Raw genomic sequence first — 24,000 nt, 5'->3', positions numbered from 1 at the left:
ATAACTAAGAAGCATGAATGCCTGGGAATAAGGGGAGAAAGAATACTTCCCACGTATTCCCTGCGTGTCGTAGAAGGCGACTAAAAGGGGAGGGAGCGGGGGTCTGGAAATAATCCCCCCTCCCCCTTTTTTTCTTAATTTTCCAAAAGAAGGAACAGAGAAGGGGGCCAGGTGAGGATATTCCCTCAAAGGTCCAGTCCTAACGCTACCTCGCTAACGCGGGAAATGGCGAATAGTATGAAAAAATATATATATATATATATATATATATATATATATATATATATATATATATATATATATATATATATATATATCATACAAACCTCCAACAGCTAGGATCGAACCCGGGACCGCTAGGCCATGGGCCCTTACGGTAGCATTCCCGCCAGTGGCACAGGGGTCCCGGGTTCGATCCTGGCTGTTGGAAGTTTGTGTGTTCTATGAAAGTGCGCGTGCCTATGCACTTTGTTCGTATATATATATATATATATATATATATATATATATATATATATATATATATATATATATATATATTTTTTTTTTTTTTTTCTTTCCGCTGTCTCCCGCGTTTGTGAGGTAGCGCAAGGAAACAGACGTGTGTGTGTGTGTGTGTGTGTGTGTGTGTTCAACGATATATGGCACATTGAGTAAATGAGATACTGACAACCATTATATCCAACAATATAAATACACAGTTAAGTGTAAGTGTTGTTTGATTATCGTTGGCGCAACTAGGTTGAGCAGACAACCCATAATCACCCTCATTCTTTCCTCTCTTCATTTTCTCAAGAAATTGGCCAACCAACTTCTTTGATTTTGTAACCCCCCCCCCCCCCCTAAAGCCTGTCCTCCTCCTGCCAATAAAAATAAAAAAAAATTGACTTTATGTCCAAAGACAAGATTCCTGTCAATTCGAAGGTGTAGTACGCAGGAAACAGCACGTCTTAAAATGTCTAAATTCAAGCGGGTTATGGAACTGAAAAGGACAACGGACGTTCCGCTCATGACAATTAGGGTGGTGGAAAAAGAAAAGAAAAAAAGAAAAAAATTCTTTGATACATATTGAGACGGCAGAGTAGGTCATGTGTTGATCAACCCACAACCACGGAAAGAAAACGGGATGATGCCCCGGGCGAGAATCATTGGTAGAGCAACTTCAGGAAAGGTTCTTGTATTTAGTCATCCTCTCTTATTCACACAGATCAGGTGAAGTTGGTAGAAGTCACTAACTACACTTTCTATGGACAATCTAATTCTGTTGTTCGTAACAACACGTACTTAAGTCAGAGCTGCAATATGTCTCTCATCTTTAGTTTCAATTTCCACGGACCTCTACCCTTCCGTTATGACTGTGCCACAAGATAGGAATACAAGAAGTAAACACAAATATCCTTATCACTTCTCCATCATATTTCATCATACGTTCCTTAGAAATAGGCAGTTAGAAAAGGTTCCCGGATCTTGTCACTATTTCATTTAGCGAAGCCAAACTTTACTTAGACCTACAAATGAAGGGACTAGTCTGTCTTCTACAGAGGATAAAATGGCAGGTGTTATGTTCAATATGTGTAAACAGTTCACTTTCTATGCCAATCGCTGAATCATCCGTTTCAAGACTTTACCCAATCCTCTTTTCGCACTTGTTTTCGCACCGTGAAGTCGAGTGAACTTCAGTCGCTGAGGGTTTTACGTACCAAACTTGTGCATTCCAAGTCTTTATCTGCTTTTATCGCCACAGCCCCACAGGATGAGGGGGGAGGAATGATCAGTGCTAACCAAGCCTCTCTTAGCGGTAAAAAAAAAATACACAATAAAAAGAAAGTTAAAATCGGTCTTACGTTACAAACTTACGGAGGCCGTGTGAGAGATGATCAACATGCCTCATCTCAGATGCAAGAAATGCGTGTGGTATAATCAACAGAGTGGGGGGGAGGGTGTATAATAACAGGACCCTACTATATCAAAGGTCTTGCGCTACATTCCTTCCCACTATCTACAACGCTAACCTTAGCGCATCATACTTTCCCAGTGACCTCCCTCACGTGAACTACTGACCTCACCAACTATCGCACCAGGTCAAGCACTAACTGGCACATCGCCATCACCGCCTTTGGCATAAAGATGCAAAGTGATCCACATGAACATCTTAGTGAGGAGTTACTCCACAGACAACGTCAACAAAAAAAAAAAAAAGAAAGAAAAGAAATTGAAGGAAATAATGAAATAATTAGGGTTAAGCTGAGAAGAGCAACAACAAGGCCACCGTAACGGGAGAGAAGCAACAAGTCGAGTGAGAGAGAGAGAGAGAGAGAGAGAGAGAGAGAGAGAGAGAGAGAGAGAGAGAGAGAGAGAGAGAGAGAGAGAGAGAGAGAGAGAGACTGCCATCACCACAAGACTAGTAGTCAAGATATACTGCGCGGGTGGCGCGAGGTGGTATATGATTCGAGCCCTTCGACCAAAGCGTCGTCATCAGACGAACGTCTTGTGATTATAAAAAAAACACATGTTGCCAGTCAAGTCAGGCGTGCAGGATGCAACAATGATAATAAAACCCCATCACTCCCTCCCTCCCTCCTCCTCCTCCCTCCCTCCTCCTTCTACCTCCCTCCCTCCCTCCTCCCTCCTCCTCCTCCTCCTCCTCCTCCCTACTACGTAATGCCCTTAAGCCATCCATCCATCGTGTTGTTGGGATTACCATCGCAACTCGGCAACGTGTCACCAAGACTTCCTTTACGAAGCTGGATCTCCTCCCCCCCCCCCACCCCTCCCCCTCCCGAACTAAAGGCCGGACAGCATCCTGTATATCCCCCCCCCCCCCACCCCGGTAACTAAAGGCCAGAGAGCATCCTGGGTCCCCATAATGCGTAACCCTCACACACACACACACACACACACACACACACACACACACACACACAGAGTGTCCGTCGGGGATTAGGTAAATAGGAAGACACTAATACGTGTCCGAGAAACCATGTAAATAAACCTGATCACAAACCTAGATCATACGTCTGTACATTGCGTCTTCATCTTCACTCTACCTTCCCTTCGTCCGCCCTTAGATCATACGTCTGTACATTGCGTCTTCATCTTCACTCTACCTTCCCTTCGTCCGCCCTTAGATCATACGTCTGTACATTGCGTCTTCATCTTCACTCTACCTTCCCTTCGTCCGCCCTTAGATCATACGTCTGTACATTGCGTCTTCATCTTCACTCTACCTTCCCTTCGTCCGTCCTTCACACCATCCAGCTAAAGAAGAAAATAATGAAGAAGGCGTTACGTCCCAGGCCTCTCAACTATACACACTTCCTCGGATCATCACTCTACATATTCACTCTTTCACCTCTTCACACTCGTTACGTTTTCTTTCTCGCTGTAACAGTTAACTCCCACTTGTATTTCTCCCTTGACCGCCACGAACAGTTACATTTTACAATTCGTTTCTACAAGGGGACCTGCTATGGACGATGACAGGTCTCGTGAGTTTAACACATTAACACTTACTCCTAACATACGGTTTACAAATCTTGATATTCTCGATGGAAAAAACTGAAACACGACGCCTCCCTTCTGTCATTCTTACAGTCTGATAATTCACTTACAACGAACTGAACAATTTTAGAAGATTATTCTTAACTGGTAAATCTCTCGAGGCGTGAGTGAGGCGAGGGTCGATCACGTAACAAGGATAATATATAGAACCCTGGAAACCAAGGCGGCACTGCAGCCAGACTAAAGTTTACACACAGACACACAGACACAGACACAGACACAGACACACACACAGACACACACACACACACACAGACACACACACACACACACACAGACACACACACAGAAACACAGACACACAGACAGACAGACAGACACACACACACACACACACACACACACACACAGACACACACACAGACACAGACACACACAGACACACACACACACAGACACACACACACACACAGACACACACACACACACACACACACAGACACACACACAGACACACACACACACACACAGACACACACACACACTGTGTATGTGGTTTTGGAATTGCCCTTAACCACTGAAGAAGGTGTTAAAGATTCATTTTCTTTTTCTTTTTTTTTCGGTTGGTGGATGTAGTAGCTTGACCTTGATGGCCTTAACGACCCATGGCAGTTAATGGACCTAAAACCCAAACAACCAAACCAACTGTCAATTTCATGGTTTCTTCTGGCTGTTGATAATATTTTTCTAACCTTTGGATAAATGGATGAATTATCTAATGCAGGAGCTAGTAAGGCAGAAAAAACTCGCGAGGCAAGCATACCTGATTATTGCTCTATATTGTCACCAAAGAAATGGGTCATTCCATTCACGCTATATATATATATATATATATATATATATATATATATATATATATATTTTTTTTTTTTCATACTATTCGCTATTTCCCGCGATAGCGAGGCAGCGTTAAGAACAGAGGACTGGGCCTTTGAGGAAATATCCTCACCTGGCCCTCTTCTCTGTTCCTTCTTTTGGAAAAAAAAAAAAAAAAAAAAAAAAAGGGAGGATGAACAGTTGCGTTGACTGTGGACCGACTGCCGCAACCAGGATTCCAACCCATGCGCTAGTTACCCTCGGATGCCCGTGAATGCGTCACGGAAGTCAGAGGAATCGCGCAAATAGTCAGATAAGGTTGGACCGCTGACAGTCGTTTGGGATGATGGGCTGGCGCCAAATGCACGCGCGCCTCCTGAAGCGGAGAGAAAACGTTTTGGGTCCGCGAGAAAATAACGGCAGAGAACGTGGACACACACACACACACACACACACACACACACACACACACACACACACACACACACAGACACACACACACACACACGCGCACACACACACACACGCACACACACACACACACACACACACACGCGCACACACACAGACACACACACACAGAAGGACCAAGGTCTCAGATGGTCACCCTCTTGAACACGAAGAAGGTGAAGTGGAGTGGGGGGGGGGGGTGCGTGTTTGCCATCAGTTCCATACGCCGTGCTTGTTAACTGAGAGAGAGAGAGAGAGAGAGAGAGAGAGAGAGAGAGAGAGAGAGAGAGAGAGAGAGAGAGAGAGAGAGAGAGAGAGAGAGAGAGAGAGAGAGAGAACTAAAGCTCAAATAAATAAATGCATGAAAAAAAAAATAGTTATTCATTGGACGTGGACAGGAGAGAGAGAGAGAATGAGAGAGAGAGAGAGAGAGAGAGAGAGAGAGAGAGAGAGAGAGAGAGAGAGAGAGAGAGAGAGAGAGAGAGAGAGGAAGCGCCGGTACTTTCGACTCACGTGATAACACGGCTGCAATGCCTGCGAGCGGAGAGTAATAGCGAATGCACGTCGGGACGGTGAGGGGATGTTAGGTCTCATATGTCGTGGTCGCTTGACCGAACACCTATAGAACAACAAGAACGAAATAGTCTGAGAGGAGGAGGAGGAGGAGGAGAAGGAGGAGGAGGAGGAGGAGGAGGAGGAGGAGGTTGCATGATTACAATATCCACCACCAGAACAAGTCCTACTACGCGCTCAGCGGAGACACGCAAGCACCATCCAAAGACAGGCGGTGAAATTTTCCCGAAGACAAGGAAATAAAAGAAAAAGAAAATATACATATGTGATGGAGATTGTTCTCTCTCTCTCTCTCTCTCTCTCTCTCTCTCTCTCTCTCTCTCTCTCTCTCTCTCACACACACACACACACAATAGGAGTTCATCCAATTTTATTTAACACGTAATTTTCCATACATGTAGCACATGTTTAGTGGAGACAATCCACCTCATCAGGTACCAGTACTTAGTAAAGGTATTGAAATCCTAACATCACACAGGATTCCCGCCGTCCAACACCAATCTTTATAGACCAAGCACTCAATCTGTAAACAGTTCCATGTCATGTCTACATAACAAGACTTATATGACAGGCATGTTGCCAGACCCGAACACACCAACCCAAACACCACCATCCGGTAACGCTTGTTTGCCAATTGCGTCTTAGCTACGTCTCTTCCTTGTACATCAACTGTTCTGTCTTCTATCTCATTCCTGTATCTCCCCTGACGATGTGACCATGACACGAAAGTGCACTTGGGATTTTTGCGTTTCATTTTCCTGTAATTTTTGAATATATATATATATATATATATATATATATATATATATATATATATATATATTTTTTTTCTTTTTTTTTGCCGCTGTCTCCCGCGTTTGCGAGGTAGCGCAAGGAAACAGACGAAAGAAATGGCCCAACCCTACCCCATACACATGTATATACATACGTCCACACACGCAAATATACATACCTACACAGCTTTCCATGGTTTACCCCAGACGCTTCACATGCCTTGATTCAATCCACTGACAGCACGTCAACCCCGGTATACCACATCGCTCCAATTCACTCTATTCCTTGCCCTCCTTTCACCCTCCTGCATGTTCAGGCCCCGATCACACAAAATCTTTTTCACTCCATCTTTCCACCTCCAATTTGGTCTCCCTCTTCTCCTCGTTCCCTCGATAAAAACTTTTCACTGCTTCTAACAACTTGCCTCACACACCATATATTCTTAATACCTTCCACAGAGCATCTCTATCAACTCTATCATATGCCTTCTCCAGATCCATAAATGCTACATACCAATCCATTTGCTTTTCTAAGTATTTCTCACATACATTCTTCAAAGCAAACACCTGATCCACACATCCTCTACCACTTCTGAAACCACACTGCTCTTCCCCAATCTGATGCTCTGTACATGCCTTCACCCTCTCAATCAATATCCTCCCATATAATTTACCAGGAATACTCAACAAACTTATACCTCTATAATTTGAGCACTCACTCTTATCCCCTTTGCCTTTGTACAATGGCACTATGCACGCATTCCGCCAATCCTCAGGCACCTCACCATGAGTCATACATACATTAAATAACCTTACCAGCCAGTCAACAATACAGTCATCCCCTTTTTTAATAAATTCCACTGCAATACCATCCAAACCTGCTGCCTTGCTTTGTCGCTGTCACCCGCGTTTGCGAGGTAGCGCAAGGAAACAGGCGAAAGAAATGGCCCAACCCTCCCCCATACACATGTATATACATACACGTCCACACACTCAAATATACATACCCATACATCTCAATGTAGACATATATATACACACAGACACATACATATATACACATGCACACAATTCACACTGTCTGCCTTTATTCATTCCCATCTCCACCTCGCCACACACGGAATAACATCCCCCTCCCCCCTCATGTGTGCGAGGTAGCGCTAGGAAAAGACAACAAAGGCCCCATTCGTTCACACTCAGTAGCTGTCATGCAATAATGCCCGAAACCACACCTCCCTTTCCACATCCAGGCCCCACAGAACTTTCCATGGTTTACCAGACGCTTCACATGCCCTGATTCAATCCACTGACAGCACGTCGACCCCGGTATACCACCGATCCAATTCACTCTATTCCCTGCCCGCCTTTCACCCTCCAGCATGTTCAGGCCCCGATCACTCAAAATCTTTTTCACTCCATCTTTCCACCTCCAATTTGGTCTCCCACTTCTCCTCGTTCCCTCCACCTCCGACACATATATCCTCTTGGTCAATCTTTCCTCACTCATTCTCTCCAAGTGCCCAAACCATTTCAAAACACCCTCTTGTGCTCTCTCAACCACGCTCTTTTTATTTCCACACATCTCTCTTACCCTTACATTACTTACTCGATCAAACCACCTCACACCACATACTGTCATCAAACATCTCATTTCCAGCACATCCACCCTCCTGCGCACAACTCTATCCATAGCCCACGCCTCGCAACCATACAACATTGTTGGAACCACTATTCCTTCAAACATACCCATTTTTGCTTTCCGAGATGATGTTCTCGACTTCCACACATTCTTCAAGGCTCCCAGGATTTTCGCCACCTCCCCCACCCTATGATTCACTTCCGCTTCCATGGTTCCATCCGCTGCCAGATCCACTCCCAGATATCTTCCTCCAGTTTTTCTCCATTCAAACTTACCTCCCAAATGACTTGACCCTCAACCCTACTGTACCTAATAACCTTGTTCTTATTCACATTTACTCTTAACTTTCTTCTTTCACACACTTTACCAAACTCAGTCACCAGTTTCTGCAGTTTCTCACATGAATCAGCCACAAGCGCTGTATCATCAGCGAACAACAAGTGTCTCACTTCCCAAGCTCTCTCATCCCCAACAGACTGCATACTTGCCCCTCATTCCAAAACTCTTGCATTTACCTCCCTAACAACCCCATCCATAAACAAATTAAACAACCATGGAGACATTACATACCCCTGCCGCAAACCTACATTCACTGAGAACCAATCACTTTCCTCTCTTCCTACACGTACACATGCCTTACATCCTCGATAAAAACTTTCCACTGCTTCTAACAACTTGCCTCACACACCATATATTCTTAGTACCTTCCACAGAGCATCTCTATCAACTCTATCATATGCCTTCTCCAGATCCATAAATGCTACATACAAATCCATTTGCTTTTCTAAGTATTTCTCACATACATTCTTCAAAGCAAACACCTGATCCACACATCCTCTACCACTTCTGAAACCACACTGCTCTTCCCCAATCTGATGCTCTGTACATGCCTTCACCCTCTCAATCAATACCCTCACATATAATTTACCAGGAATACTCAACAAACTTATACCTCTGTAATTTGAGCACTCACTCTTATCCCCTTTGCCTTTATACAATGGCACTATACACGAATTCCGTCAATCCTCAGGCACCTCACCATGAATCATACATACATTAAATAACCTTACCAACCAGTCAACAATACAGTCACCCCCTTTTTTAATAAATTCCACTGCAATACCATCCAAACCGGCTGCCTTGCCGGTTTTCATCTTCCTCAAAGCTTTTACTACCTCTTCTCTGTTTACCAAATCATTTTCCCTAACCCTCTCACTTTGCACACCACTTCGACCAAAACACCCAATATCTGCCACTCTATCATCAAACACATTCAACAAACCTTCAAAATACTCACTCCATCTCCTTCTCACATCACCACAACTTGTTATCACCTCCCCATTAGCTCCCTTCACTGAAGTTCCCATTTGCTCCCTTGTCTTACGCACTCTATTTACCTCCTTCCAGAACATCTTTTTATTCTCCCTAAAATTTAATGATACTCTCTCACCCCAACTCTCATTTGCCCTTTTTTTCACCTCTTGCACCTTTCTCTTGACCTCCTGTCTCTTTCTTTTATACATCTCCCACTCATTTGCATTTTTTCCCTGCAAAAATCGTCCAAATACCTCTCTCTTCTCTTTCACTAATAATCATACTTCTTCATCCCACCACACACTACCCGTTCTAATCATATATATATATATATATATATATATATATATATATATATATATATATATATATATATATATATATATATATATGGGAGGTGATAACAAGTAGTGGTGATGTGAGAAGGAGATGGAGAGAGTATTTTGAAGGTTTGTTGAATGTGTTTGATGATTGAGTGGCAGATATAGGGTGTTTTGGTCGAGATGGTGTGCAAAGTGAGATGGTTAGGGAAAATGATTTGGTAAACAGAGAAGAGGTAGTAAAAGCTTTGCGGAAGATGAAAGCCGGCAAGGCAGCAGGTTTGGATGGTATTGCAGTGGAATTTATTAAAAAAGGGGGTGACTGTATTATTGACTGGTTGGTAAGGTTATTTAATGTATGTATGACTCATAGTGAGGTGCCTGAGGATTGGCGGAATGCGTGCATAGTGCCACTGTACAAAGGCAAAGGGGATAAGAGTGAGTGCTCAAATTACAGAGGTATAAGTTTGTTGAGTATTCCTGGTAAATTATATGGGAGGATATTGATTGAGAAGGTGAAGGCATGTACAGAGCATCAGATTGGGGAAGAGCAGTGTGGTTTCAGAAGTGGTAGAGAATGTGTGGCTCAGGTGTTTGCTTTGAAGAATGTATGTGAGAAATACTTAGAAAAGCAAATGGATTTGTATGTAGCATTTATGGATCTGGAGAAGGCAGATGATAGAGTTGATAGAGATGCTCTGTGGAAGGTATTAAGAATATATGGTGTGGGAGGCAAGTTGTTAGAAGCAGTGACAAGTTTTTATCGAGGATGTAAGGCATGTGTACGTGTAGGAAGAGAGGAAAGTGATTGGTTCTCAGTGAATGTAGGTTTGCGGCAGGGGTGTGTGATGTCTCCATGGTTGTTTAATTTGTTTATGGATGGGGTTGTTAGGGAGGTGAATGCAAGAGTTTTGGAAAGAGGGGCAAGTATGAAGTCTGTTGGGGATGAGAGAGCTTGGGAAGTGAGTCAGTTGTTGTTCGCTGATGATACAGCGCTGGTGGCTGATTCATGTGAGAAACTGCAGAAGCTGGTGACTGAGTTTGGTAAAGTGTGTGGAAGAAGAAAGTTAAGAGTAAATGTGAATAAGAGCAAGGTAATTAGGTACAGTAGGGTTGAGGGTCAAGTCAATTGGGAGGTAAGTTTGAATGGAGAAAAACTGGAGGAAGTAAAGTGTTTTAGATATCTGGGAGTGGATCTGGCAGCGGATGGAACCATGGAAGCGGAAGTGGATCATAGGGTGGGGGAGGGGGCGAAAATCCTGGGAGCCTTGAAGAATGTGTGGAAGCCGAGAACATTATCTCGGAAAGCAAAAATGGGTATGTTTGAAGGAATAGTGGTTCCAACAATGTTGTATGGTTGCGAGGCGTGGACTATGGATAGAGTTGTGCGCAGGAGGATGGATGTGCTGGAAATGAGATGTTTGAGGACAATGTGTGGTGTGAGGTGGTTTGATCGAGTAAGTAACGTAAGGGTAAGAGAGATGTGTGGAAATAAAAAGAGCGTGGTTGAGAGAGCAGAAGAGGGTGTTTTGAAATGGTTTGGTCACATGGAGAGAATGAGTGAGGAAAGATTGACCAAGAGGATATATGTGTCGGAGGTGGAGGGAACGAGGAGAAGAGGGAGACCAAATTGGAGGTGGAAAGATGGAGTGAAAATGATTTTGAGTGATCGGGGCCTGAACATGCAGGAGGGTGAAAGGAGGGCAAGGAATAGAGTGAATTGGAGCGATGTGGTATACCGGGGTTGAGGTGCTGTCAGTGGATTGAATCAAGGCATGTGAAGCGTCTGGGGTAAACCATGGAAAGCTGTGTAGGTATGTATATTTGCGTGTGTGGACGTATGTATATACATGTGTATGGGGGTGGGTTGGGCCATTTCTTTCGTCTGTTTCCTTGCGCTACCTCGCAAACGCGGGAGACAGCGACAAAGCAAAAAAAAAAAAAAAAAAAAAAAAAAAAATATATATATATATATATATATATATATATATATATATATATATATATATATATATATATATATATATATTATACTTTGGCGCTGTCTCCCGCGTTAGCGAGGTAGCACAATGAAATAGACGAAAGAATGGCCCAACCCACCCACAATTACACGTGTATATACATACACATCCACACACGCACATATACATACCTATACATTTCACCGTATACATATATATACATACACAGACATGTACATATATACACATGTGCATAATTCATACCTGCCTTTATTCGTTACCGTCCCCATCCCGCCACACATGAAATGACGATCCCTTTCCCCGCATGCGCTCGATCTAGCGCTAAGAAAAGACAACAAAGGCCCCATTCGTTTACACTCAGTCTGTAGCTGTCATGTATATTGCACCGAAACCACAGCTCCCTTTCCACATCCAGGCCCCACACATCTTTCCATCGTTTACCCCAGACGCTTCACATACCCTGGTTCAATCCATTGGCAGCCACTGCCACTCTATATTCTATCATCTAACCCGTATCGTAGAAGGCGACTAAAGGGGACGGGAGCAGGGAGCTAGAAACCCTTCCCTCCTAGTATTTTAACTTTTTAAAAGGGGAAACAGAAGAAGGAGTCACGCAGGGAGTGCCCATCCTCTTCGAAGGCTCAGATTGGGGTGTTTAAATGTGTGTGGATGTAATCAAGATGAGATAAAAGGAGAGGTAGGTAGTATGTTTGAGGAAAGGGACCTGGATGTTTTGGTTCTGAGTTAAACGAAGCTCAAAGGTAAAGGAGAAGAGTGGTTTGGGAATGTTTTGGGAGTAAAGTCAGGGGTTGGTGAGAGGACAAGAGCAAAGGAAGGAGTAGCACTACTCCTGAAACAGGAGTGGTGGGAGTATGTGATAGAGTGTAAGAAAGTAAACTCGATTGATATCGGTAAATCTGAAAGTGGATGGAGAGAGATGGGTGATTATTGGTGCCTATTCATCTGAGCATGAGAAGAAAGATCATGAGAGGCAAGTGTTTTGGGAGCAGATGAGTGAGTGTGTTAGCAGTCTTGATGCACGAGACTGGGTTATAGTGATGGGTGATTTGAATGCAAAGGTAAGTAATGTGGCAGTTGAGGGAATCATTGTTGTACATGGGGTATTCACTGTTGTAAATGGAAATGGTGAAGAGCTTGTAGATTTGTGTGCTGCAGAAGGACTGGTGACTGGGAATACCTAGTTTAAAAAAAAGAGATATACATAAATATACGTATGTAAGTAGCAGAGATGGCCAGAGAGCGTTATTGTATTATGTATTAATTGATAGACGCGTGAAAGAGAGACTTTTGGATGTTAATGTGCTGAGAAGTGCAATTGGAGGGATGTCTGATCATTATCTTGGGGAGGCGAAGGTGAAGATTTGTAGGGGTTTTCGGGAAAGAAGAGAGAATGTTGGGGTGAAGAGAGTGGTGAGAGTAAGTTAGCTTGGGAAGGAGACTTGTGTGAGGAAGTACCAGGAGAGACTGAGTACAGAATGGAAAAAGGTGAGAACAAAGGACGTAAGGGGAGTGGGGGAGGAATGGGATGTATCTAGAGAAGTAGTGATGGCTTGCGCAAAAGATGCTTGTGGCATGAGAAGCGTGGGAGGTGGGCAGTTTAGAAAGGGTAGTGAGTGGTGGGATGAAGATGTAAGATTATTAGTGAAAGAGAAGAGGGAGGCATTTGGACGATTTTTGCAGGGAAATGGTGCAAATGACTGGGAGATGTATAACAGAAAGAGGTGCATTATACATGACAGCTAAAGGCTGAGTGTGAACGAATGTGGCCTTTTGTTGTTTTTTCCTAGCGCTACCTCACGCGCGTGCGGGGGGAGAGGGTTGTCATTTCATGTGTGGCAGAGTGGCGACAGGAATGAATAAAGGCAGCAAGTATGAATTATGTACATGTGTATATATGTGTATGTCTGTGTATGTATATATATGTATACGTTGAAATGTATAGGTATTTATATGTGCGTCTGTGGGCGTTTATTGTATATACACGAGTATGTATATACACGTTTCGTCTGTTTCCTTGCGCTACCTTGCAAATGCGGGAGACAACGACCCAGTATATTGAATGAATATATATATATATATATATATATATATATATATATATATATATATATATATATTTTTTTTTTTTTTTTTTTTTCTTTCGCGCTGTCTCCCGCGTTTGCGAGGTAGTGCAAGGAAACAGATGAAAGAAATGGCCCAACCCACCCCCATACACATGTATATACATACGTCCACACACGCAAATATACATACCTACACAGCTTTCCATGGTTTACCCCAGACGCTTCACATGCCCTGATTCAATCCACTGACAGCACGTCAACCCCGGTATACCACATCGATCCAATTCACTCTATTCCTTGCCCTCCTTTCACCCTCCTGCATGTTCATGCCCCGATCACACAAAATCTTTTTCACTCCATCTTTCCACCTCCAATGTGTGATGTCTCCATGGTTGTTTAATTTGTTTATGGATGGGGTTGTTAGGGAGGTAAATGCAAGAGTTTTGGAAAGAGGGGCAAGTTGGGGATGAGAGAGCTTGGGAAGTGAGTCAGTTGTTGTTCGCTGATGATACAGCGCTGGTGGCTGATTCATGTGAGAAACTGCAGAAGCTGGTGACTGAGTTTGGTAAAGTGTGTGAAAGAAGAAAGTTAAGAGTAAATGTGAATAAGAGCAAGGTTTTAGGTACAGTAGGGTTGAGGGTCAAGTCAATTGGGAGGCAAGTTTGAATGGAGAAAAACTGGAGGAAGTAAAGTGTTTTAGATATCTGGGAGTGGATCTGGCAGCGGATGGAACCATGGAAGCGGAAGTGAATCATAGGGTGGGGGAGAGGGCGAAAATCCTGGGAGCCTTGAAGAATGTGTGGAAGTCGAGAACATTATCTCGGAAAGCAAAAATGGGTATGTTTGAAGGAATAGTGGTTCCAACAATGTTGTATGGTTGTGAGGCGTGGGCTATGGATAGAGTTGTGCGCAGGAGGGTGGATGTGCTGGAAATGAGATGTTTGAGGACAATATATGGTGTAAGGTGGTTTGATCGAGTAAGTAATGTAAAGGTAAGAGAGATGTGTGGAAATAAGAAGAGTGTGGTTGAGAGAGCAGAAGAGGGTGTTTTGAAATGGTTTGATCACATGGAGAGAATGAGTGAGGAAAGATTGACAAAGAGGATATATGTGTCAGAGGTGGAGGGAACGAGGAGAAGTGGGAGACCAAATTGGAGGTGGAAAGATGGAGTGAAAAAGATTTTGAGTGATCGGGGCCTGAACATGCAGGAGGGTGAAAGGCGTGCACGAAATAGAGTGAATTGTAACGATATGGTATACCGGGGTCGACGTGCCGTCAATGGATTGAACCAGGGCATGTGAAGCATCTGGGGTAAACCATGGAAAGTTCTGTGGGGCCTGGATGTGAAAAGGGAGCTGTGGTTTCGGTGCATTATTACATGACAGCTAGAGACTGAGTGTAAACGAATGGGGCCTTTGTTGTCTTTTCCTAGCGCTATCTCGCACACATGAGGGGGGAGGGGTTGTTATTCCATGTGTGGCGAGGTGGCAATTGGAATAAATGAAGGTAGACAGTATGAATTATGTACATATGTATATATGTATATGTCTGTGTGTGTATATATATATGTGATGTATAGGTATGTAGATTTGCGTGTGTGGACGTGAATGTATATACATGTGTATGTGGGTGGGTTGGGCCATTCTTTCGTCTGTTTCCTTGCGCTACCTCGCTAACGCGGGAGACAGCGACAAGGCAAAATGAATGAATAAATAACTAAATATATATATATATATATATATATATATATATATATATATATATATATATATATATATATATATATATTTCATTCTTTCAAACTATTCGCCATTTCCAGCGTTAGCAAGGTAGCGTTAAGAACAGAGGACTGGGCCTCTGAGGTAATATCCTCACCTGGCCCCCTTCTCTGTTCCTTCTTTTGGAAAATTAAAGAAAAAAACAAGAGGGGAGGATTTCCAGCCCCCCGCTCCCTCCCCTTTTAGTCGCCTTCTACGACACACAGGGAATACGTGGGAAGTATTCTTTCTCCCCTATCCCTAGGGATAATATATATATATATATATATATATATATATATATATATATATAGAGAGAGAGAGAGAGAGAGAGAGAGAGAGAGAGAGAGAGAGAGAAAAAAATTCACTTTGACAGGGATCTTTCATTTCGTTGATGTGGCAACATTGTCACCAGGTGCTGAAGTACATGTCACGGAGCTCCGGCCGATGCAGATGTGCCTGGCTGGTCACAACTGCCCCTTAGCCACAGCTGCTACTCAGTTATGGTGTGCACGCTAGGGAGAATTTTCCCCCTAATGACATCCGTCATGTTAACTCGCGGCGACGATGCGACTCTACGCCAAGCCTCCGCGCTGTCCCGTTCAGTATCCCGTCGCTCGTCTGCCGAGAAGAGCTACTGAGATGGCGAAGGTAGGATGAGCAAAGCGAGATCTCCCAGTTGTATGAGGTAACGTCTCTCTATGTGTATGGGTTCAGGGATAGATGATCTATCGTCTTGGCGTGGCATGCAAGAATTTTTTCCACGCTAGTCCCACCCGCCAACCCGCCTCCCTCCTCTCGTCATTTACTTATAGCTAGTAGACCTGAGTGCATTAATCTCTCTTATCACGCTATCATGATCAGTATCGTGTGATTAGCGCTGAGAGAGAGAGAGAGAGAGAGAGAGAGAGAGAGAGAGAGAGAGAGAGAGAGAGAGAGAGAGAGGGGGGGGGAAGGACAATTTGCGACACGTAGACACAAAGATTCAAAGATACATTATCAGCAACGGGTGAAAGGAAAATAAAAAAAAAAAAAAAACGTCGGCAGGTCCAGACAGGTTTCAATACGAGGACAGTGAGAGGGGGAAAAAAAAAGAAAAGATTCAATCCCTTTAAGACAACTCACTCCAATAAGTCACTTACTCCGGGGGAAAAATTCCATAGGAATGGAAGATTATGTAACACCCATAACCTACCCCCCCCCCCCCCCCTCCCAACAAAAAATAGAATAAAATAACAATAATGATAATATCAATTATAAATCGCTGCCACGAAATGATCGTCCAGTCAGTCTTGTTAAAGTCAGTATTTTAGCAATCGTGTGGAAACCATGACGTGGCACAAGACTGCAGAACCATTTATCGAGTGGACCATCACGTGAGAAATGAGTCTCACCACAAAATCCGATAACACTGTTCATATGCATCATGATGTCATCAACGTGTCTCATGAAAAGGGAGACAGTGGATGTCGTCTCTTGACCCTTTCATGATGAAAAGGGAGACAGTGGATGTCGTCTCTTGACCCTTTCATCAACCCCTCACGACGCCACCACCACCACCACATAACTGTCCTCAATACACAAACATCTTACAGGCATCAACACACCCACCACTCACCCTCCTCCTCCTCCTCCTCCGCACCGTCTATGACTCGCAGTCACAAAGGTACCACGAGAGTAAAAACCCTCCCTAATCCGCCCTCCCAGTGCAAGACCAAAATAGGTAATTGCGAAATTATAATTTTGACTAAAACTGGCTGTATCGGTCCACAGGGAGCGTTCCGACCCCCGGGTGACTACAGAATTAATGATGTCACTCGCTAGTTTACACGTTACACGACGCAGATGTTCGCTTGTACAGCTGACACTCGCTTGTTTACCGTCATTTCCTTGCTTTCCTTATCAGTCAGTTTGAGCGGTTCGGGGGGGGGGGGGGGGGGGGGGGGGCTAGGAACCCTCCCCTCCTTGTATTCTTTCTAAAAGGGGAAACAGAAGGAGTCACGCGGGGAGTGCTCATCCTCCTCGAAGACTCAGATTGGGGTGTTTAAATGGGTGTGGATGTAACCAAGATGAGAAAAAAAGGAGAGATAGGTAGTATGTTTGAAGGAAGGAACCTGGATGTTTTGGCTCGGAGTGAAACGAAGCTCAAGGGTAAAGGGGAAGAGTGGTTTGGGAATGTCTTGGGAGTAAAGTCATGGGTTAGTGGGAGGACAAGAGCAAGGGAAGGAGTAGCACTACTCATGAAACATGAGTGGTGGGAGTATGTGATAGAGTGTAAGAAAGTAAACTCTAGATTGATATGGGTAAAACTGAAAGTGGATGAAGAGAGATGGGTGATTATTGGTGCATATGCACCTGGGCATGAGAAGAAAGATCATGAGAGACAAGTGTTTTGGGAGCAGATGAGTGAGTGTGTTAGTAGTTTCGATGCACGAGACCGGGTTATAGTGATGGGTAATTTAAATGCAAAGGTGGGTAATGTGGCATTTGAGGGAATAATTGGTGTACATGGGGTGTTCAGTGTTGTAAATGGAAATGAAGAGCTTGTAGATTTATGTGCTGAAAAAGGACAGGTGATTGAGATGTAAGGATGTAAGGCATGTGAACGTATAGGAAGAGAGGAAAGTGATTGGTTCTCAGTGAATTTTGGTTTGCGGCAGGGGTGCGTGAAGTTTCCATGGTTGTTTAATTTCTTTATGGATGGGGTTGTTAGGGAGGTGAATGCAAGAGTTTTGGAAAGAGGGGCAAGTATGCAGTCTGTTCTGGATGAGAGAACTTGGGAAGTGAGTCAGTTGTTGTTCGCTGATGATACAGCGCTGGTGGCTGATTCGGATGAGAAACTGCAGTAGCTGGTGACTGAGTTTGGTAAAGTGTGTGAAAGGAGAAAGCTGAGAGTAAATGTGAATAAGAGCAAGGTCATTAGGTACAGTAGGGTTGAGGGACAAGTCAGGTGGGAGGTAAGTTTGAATGGAGAAAAACTGAAGGAAGTGAAGTGTTTTAGATATCTGGGAGTGGATTTGGCAGCGGATGGAACCATGGAAGTGGAGGTGAATCATAGGGTGGGGAAGGGGACGAAAGTTTTGGGAGCATTGAAGAATGTGTGGAAGTCAAGAATGTTATCTTGGTAAGCAAAAATGGGTATGTTTGAAGGAATAGTGGTTCAAACAATGTTATATGGTTGCGAGGCGTGGGCTATAGATAGAGTTGTGCGCAGGAGGGTGGATGTGCTGGATATGAGATGTTTGAGGACAATATGTAGTGTGAGGTGGTTTGATCGAGTAAATAATGAAAGTGTAAGAGAGGCGTGTGGTAATAAAAAGAGTGTGGTTGAGAGAGCAGAAGAGGGTGTTTTGAAATGGTTTGGTCACATGGAGAGAATGAATAAGGAAAGCTTGACAAAGAGGATATATGTGTCAGAGGTAGAGGGAACGAGAAGTGGGAGACCAAATTGGAGGTGGAAAGATGGAGTGAAAAAGATTTTGAGTAATCGGAGCCTGAACATGCAGGAGTGTGAAAGGCGTGCAAGGAAAAGAGAGAATTGGAACGAAGTGGTATACCAGGGTCAACGTGCTATTAATGGATTGATCCAGGGCATGTGAAGCGTCTGGGGTAAAACATGGAAAGTTTTGTGGGGCATGGATGTGGAAAGGGAGCAGTGGTTTCGGTGCATTATACATGACAGCTAGAGACTGAGTGTGAACGAATGTGGCCTTCGTTGTCTTTTCCTAGCGCTACCTTGCGCACATGCGGGGGGAGGGGGCTGTCATTTCATGTGTGGCGGGGTGGCGACGAGAATGAATAAGGGCAGACAGTATGGACTATGTACATGTGTATATATGTATACGTCTGAGTTTGTATACATATGTATACGTTGAGATGTAAAGGTATGTATATGTGCGGGCGTGGACGTGCATGTATACACATGTGTATGTGGGTGGGTTTGGCCATTCTTTAGTCTGTTTCCTTGCGCTAACTTGCTAACGCAGGAGACAGCGACACGGTATAAAAAAAATCATATATATATCATTATTTTTTTATACGTATATATATATATATATATATATATATATATATATATATATATATATATATATATATATATATATATATATATATATATATATATATGCCCTGTTTCAATCCATTGACAGCACGTCGATCCCGGTATACTACATCGTTCCAATTCACTCTATTCCTTGCACGCCTTTCACCCTCCTGCATGTTCAGGCCGCGATCACTCAAAATCTTTTTCACTCCATCTTTCCACCTCCAATTTGGTCTCCCACTTCTCCTCGTTCCCTCCACCTCTGACACATATATCCTCTTGGTCAATCTCTCCCTCACTCTTTCTCTCCATGTGACCAAACCATTTCAAAACAATCTCTTCTGCTCTCTCAACCACACTCTTTTTATTACCACACATCTCTCTTACCCTATTATTACTTACTCGATCAAACCACCTCACACCACATATTGTCCTCAAACATCTCATTTCCAGTACATCCACCCTCCTGCGCACAACTCTATCCATAGCCCACGCCTCGCAACCATACAACATTGTTGGAACCACATGCGTTACATCCTCGATAAAAACTTTTCACTGCTTCTAACAACTTGCCTCCCACACCATATATTCTTAATACCTTCCACAGAGCATCTCTATCAACTCTATCATATGCCTTCTCCAGATCCATAAATGCTACATACAAATCCATTTACTTTTCTAAGTATTTCTCACATACATTCTTCAAAGCAAACACCTGATCCACACATCCTCTACCACTTCTGAAACCACACTGCTCTTCCCCAATCTGATGCTCTGTACATGCCTTCACCCTCTCAATCAATACCCTCCCATATAATTTACCAGGAATACTCAACAAACTTATACCTCTGTAATTTGAGCACTCACTCTTATCCCCTTTGCCTTTGTACAATGGCACTATGCACGCATTCCGCCAATCCTCAGGCACCTCACCATGAGTCATACATACATTAAATAACCTTACCAACCAGTCAACAATACAGTCACCCCCTTTTTTAATAAATTCCACTGCAATACCATTGCAAGGCAACTGAGTCCACTAACCAAAGCCACCTCATGAACGCTATATACATCTATGTGTAACGCAGCTTATGCCATGCGGAACGGCTGCCCCAGCCAGTTTTCGACCGTATGCACTCTACCCTGGGCGGCCCGTGAATGCATCGCGACCAGGAACGCTAACTGCCATACTATGGAGTTAACATCAGTATGATATAATCTAATGGAGAATCTTATCCCCTTTATTTCTTTCTTCCTAATTCACATTGGCTCGAAAGGTAGTTAGGCAGTCGACTGCTATGTCTCTACATACACACACACACACACACACACACGTGCAATTTCCTTACTATCCAATAGCTAGTCTGTTAGTGATACGTATGTCCTTTAACCTTGATAAACGTCTAGGGTTTAGTTCACCGTCTGTGTAGATCCGTCAGCGAGACGGTACGTGCACCAAGACGAGGACGGACAGTTTGGTACGGCAGAGGAGGGACCAAGACGAGGAAGGACACTTTGGTACGGCAGAGGAGGGAAGTGTCCGTTGCTCCACAGTGAATAATTGGAGTATCCATCCCTCGACTTCCCTCCCTCTCTCTTTGTGCAGGGTTCCAGACGTAAAAGTAAGAGTCGCTCATGGTTTTTGTTTACGTTGTCTAGTCGGTTAGAGTAGAGAGAGAACTTATCTCGGCACACAGCTGATACAAACGATGGCTTTGATAGGGCCACTTCTGGCTTATCTCTTCTCGCCCAAGCACATGCAGACACGACATTCAGGCAGACAGAGACATAGATAAATCGATAGGCAATCTGTGTGATAGAGATTAGTGTCTTCATTACCGAGTGTGGAGCAGCAGCCTAGGAAATGCTACGAAGATATGTGGTAAGACTTTGCTTTGATATTCTTTTCTTCTTCTTTTTTCACTGCTCTTAAGGGGACTGCATATCTTTTTTTTTTTTCCTTATTCTTTTAAGTAGTGATAAGTCCAGACCACCTCCCTGGGGTTGGTGTGGTCTATGTAACTCTCTCGGCGAGTGGTTAGTTCTGCCATATAGCGTAACCTCACGCCACGTTAACTCGCATGGCTGGCTGGTAGGTACTAACTTCCCCGCTCCACAGATTAATTCCTTCCAAAACACACACACACACACACATGCAAGTTACGGCTGACATTGTAAGCACAATGAAACTGCTGATGATGGTAAGAACTGACACAACAGACGCCGGGAAACACTTGAGCGACAGCAGCCTAGCCTGCACTTGTTGTGTTCAGCAGAACGTAACACATAGCCGTCAACACCACAATAAGGCAAGGTGGCCTCGCTGCTCGTGTGTGTGTGTATATATATATATATATATATATATATATATACGAATAAAGTGTATATGAACGCACACCTTTATAGAACATACAAAGCTCCATCAGCCAGGATCGAACCTGGGACCCCTTGTGCAAGAGGCAGGCATGCTAACCGCTAGGCTAAGGGACTGTATAATAAGAAACAACTATTCGAAATACTAAGTACTCGAATACCCTTCGTCTCACTATGGTGAGCAACGGGGTCTATCGGTTGTTTCCGAACAGAACACATATGTCTGTGTGTGTGTATATATATGTATACGTTGAGATGTATATGTATGTATATTTGCGTGTGTGGACGTGTACGTATATACATGTGTATGTGGGTGGGTTGGGCCATTCTTTCGTCTGTTTCCTTGCGCTACCTCGCTAACGCGGGAGATAGCGACAAAGCAAAATAAATAAATAAATAAAAAAAAAATATATATATATATATATATATATATATATATATATATATATATATATATATATATATATATATATATATTGCGACGACGTAATCTAAGCTGTACCTGTTTGTAAATGTTTTCCAATTTTCATACGAAAACGTTTGGTATTGCTGTAGAATGGGAAACATATACTTCAAATGCAGGTTACGAGATCGTACCTATGTATTCAGTCATCAGGAACAACAACTGTGGGGCCAGAAAAGGAGAGATGAATGTGTAGTCTATCACGTGTGGTGTTGACTGATAAACGATCGTCACTTCAGGGCTATTCAACACCTTATAACTTTCCGTTGTTTGAATAACTCGACTCAATGCGCCTTTTCTTTCTTTCTTTCTTTTTTTTTTTTTGCACTCTGACTATGGCTACGATGCCGTGCTGTTACGTCCAGCAAACCTTGCTTATGTGTGGCGTTTGTGGATATAATGTCAATACTGAACTAACCATTTGGTCTTATCTACGGTCGGCCTGACGAGCAAGGGGGGAGACAGAGAGAGAGAGAGAGAGATAAAAGCGGTCAGTTCTCCAGCAACCGTCGAGAGGGAAGTACTCGTGTGTTGTGCCCCTACGAGGTGGTAGTGGGGGTGTAGAGTTTGTACAAGCTACAGCCTCGACCAGTAGGACCGTTGGCCGGAATCGATTTCGTTCGTATCATGATAAGAATCGAGTTGGGGATATAGGGCGAGGGTAACGTAGCGACCCTACACTGTCGTTTGTTTTCAACACTTCGTGCGCGCGGAGGGTCGAACTTCTTAAGACACCCCTTCTCTCTCTCTCTCTCTCTCTCTCTCTCTCTCTCTCTCTCTCTCTCTCTCTCTCTCTCTCTGTACTCAGGCAGATCAGCATCTCCGATCCGAGCCAATTCACCCAGCTTCGGTTTTAATGAAGCCTCAAGTCATAAGGTTCAGGTTTGTGAGTCGAAAGTCAAGCCTCACAAGCTTGTAAAGACTCAGCAGGATCGCTTATCCTCGCTCGTAATTTAAGATCAGACTAAATCAGCTCCTTCCGTGTCATGATAACTTTTCATCCTTGTAGGTCAAGATTCAGGGGGCGCCCCCCGGCTAGTCGAACCACCGCAGCGCTCCGTTCCGGGCGAAGTCAGGAGGCCAAGGTTTGATACAGTGTATGTGTGTGTGTGTGTTACGTGGCCAGTCGTCTCCGGACCTGTGTCGTGAGCAGGGTCGAACGCAGGAACTAAAAGAGTTCAGACGTTATTCAAGAACGACAACAAAATTCGATACTGAGATAGTGATGTCCGTGTCTGAGACACCTGTGGTATCAGGACCTCTTGTCTAAATGATAGAAAAAAAATATATATATAGTGAAAACGTTGTATGGATTACTTCCAGATACCAGAGATCATATTGATTAGGAAATATGATTAGGAACGATATTGTGACTTCGTAATCCATCTTTCGTCACAGCAACAGCGAACATGAACAGTCGGGTAAGTCAAATGTTTTTGCGCTTCGTTCATTAATGATGATCTTAAGTGTGTATATGTATATGATTGGGGAGGAGCAGTGTGGTTTCAGAAGTGGTAGAGGATGTGTGGATCAGGTGTTTGCTTTGAAGAATGTATGTGAGAAATACTTAGAAAAGCAAATGGATTTGTATGTAGCATTTATGGATCTGGAGAAGGCATATGATAGAGTTGATAGAGATGCTCTGTGGAAGGTATTAAGAATATATGGTGTGGGAGGCAAGTTGTTAGAAGAAGTGAAAAGTTTTTATCGAGGATGTAAGGCATGTGTACGTGTAGGAAGAGAGGAAAGTGATTGGTTCTCAGTGAATGTAGGTTTGCGGCAGGGGTGTGTGATGTCTCCATGGTTGTTTAATTTGTTTATGGATGGGGTTGTTAGGGAGGTGAATGCAA

At 43.6% G+C, this 24,000-nt stretch overlaps 1 protein-coding gene across 1 annotated transcript in view; it reads right to left on the bottom strand.

Moving 5' to 3' along the window:
* Positions 1 to 24,000, bottom strand: part of LOC139758338 (uncharacterized) — a 266,694-nt gene that overhangs the window by 150,971 nt on the left and 91,723 nt on the right. The gene's annotated exons all lie outside the window — the stretch shown is intronic.

Source organism: Panulirus ornatus, chromosome 2 (genome assembly GCF_036320965.1).
Source record: "Panulirus ornatus isolate Po-2019 chromosome 2, ASM3632096v1, whole genome shotgun sequence".
Taxonomy (NCBI): Eukaryota; Metazoa; Arthropoda; class Malacostraca; order Decapoda; family Palinuridae; genus Panulirus; species Panulirus ornatus.
The sequence above is the reverse complement of the archived record's forward strand: the minus strand, read 5'-3'. Positions and strand labels throughout refer to the sequence as shown.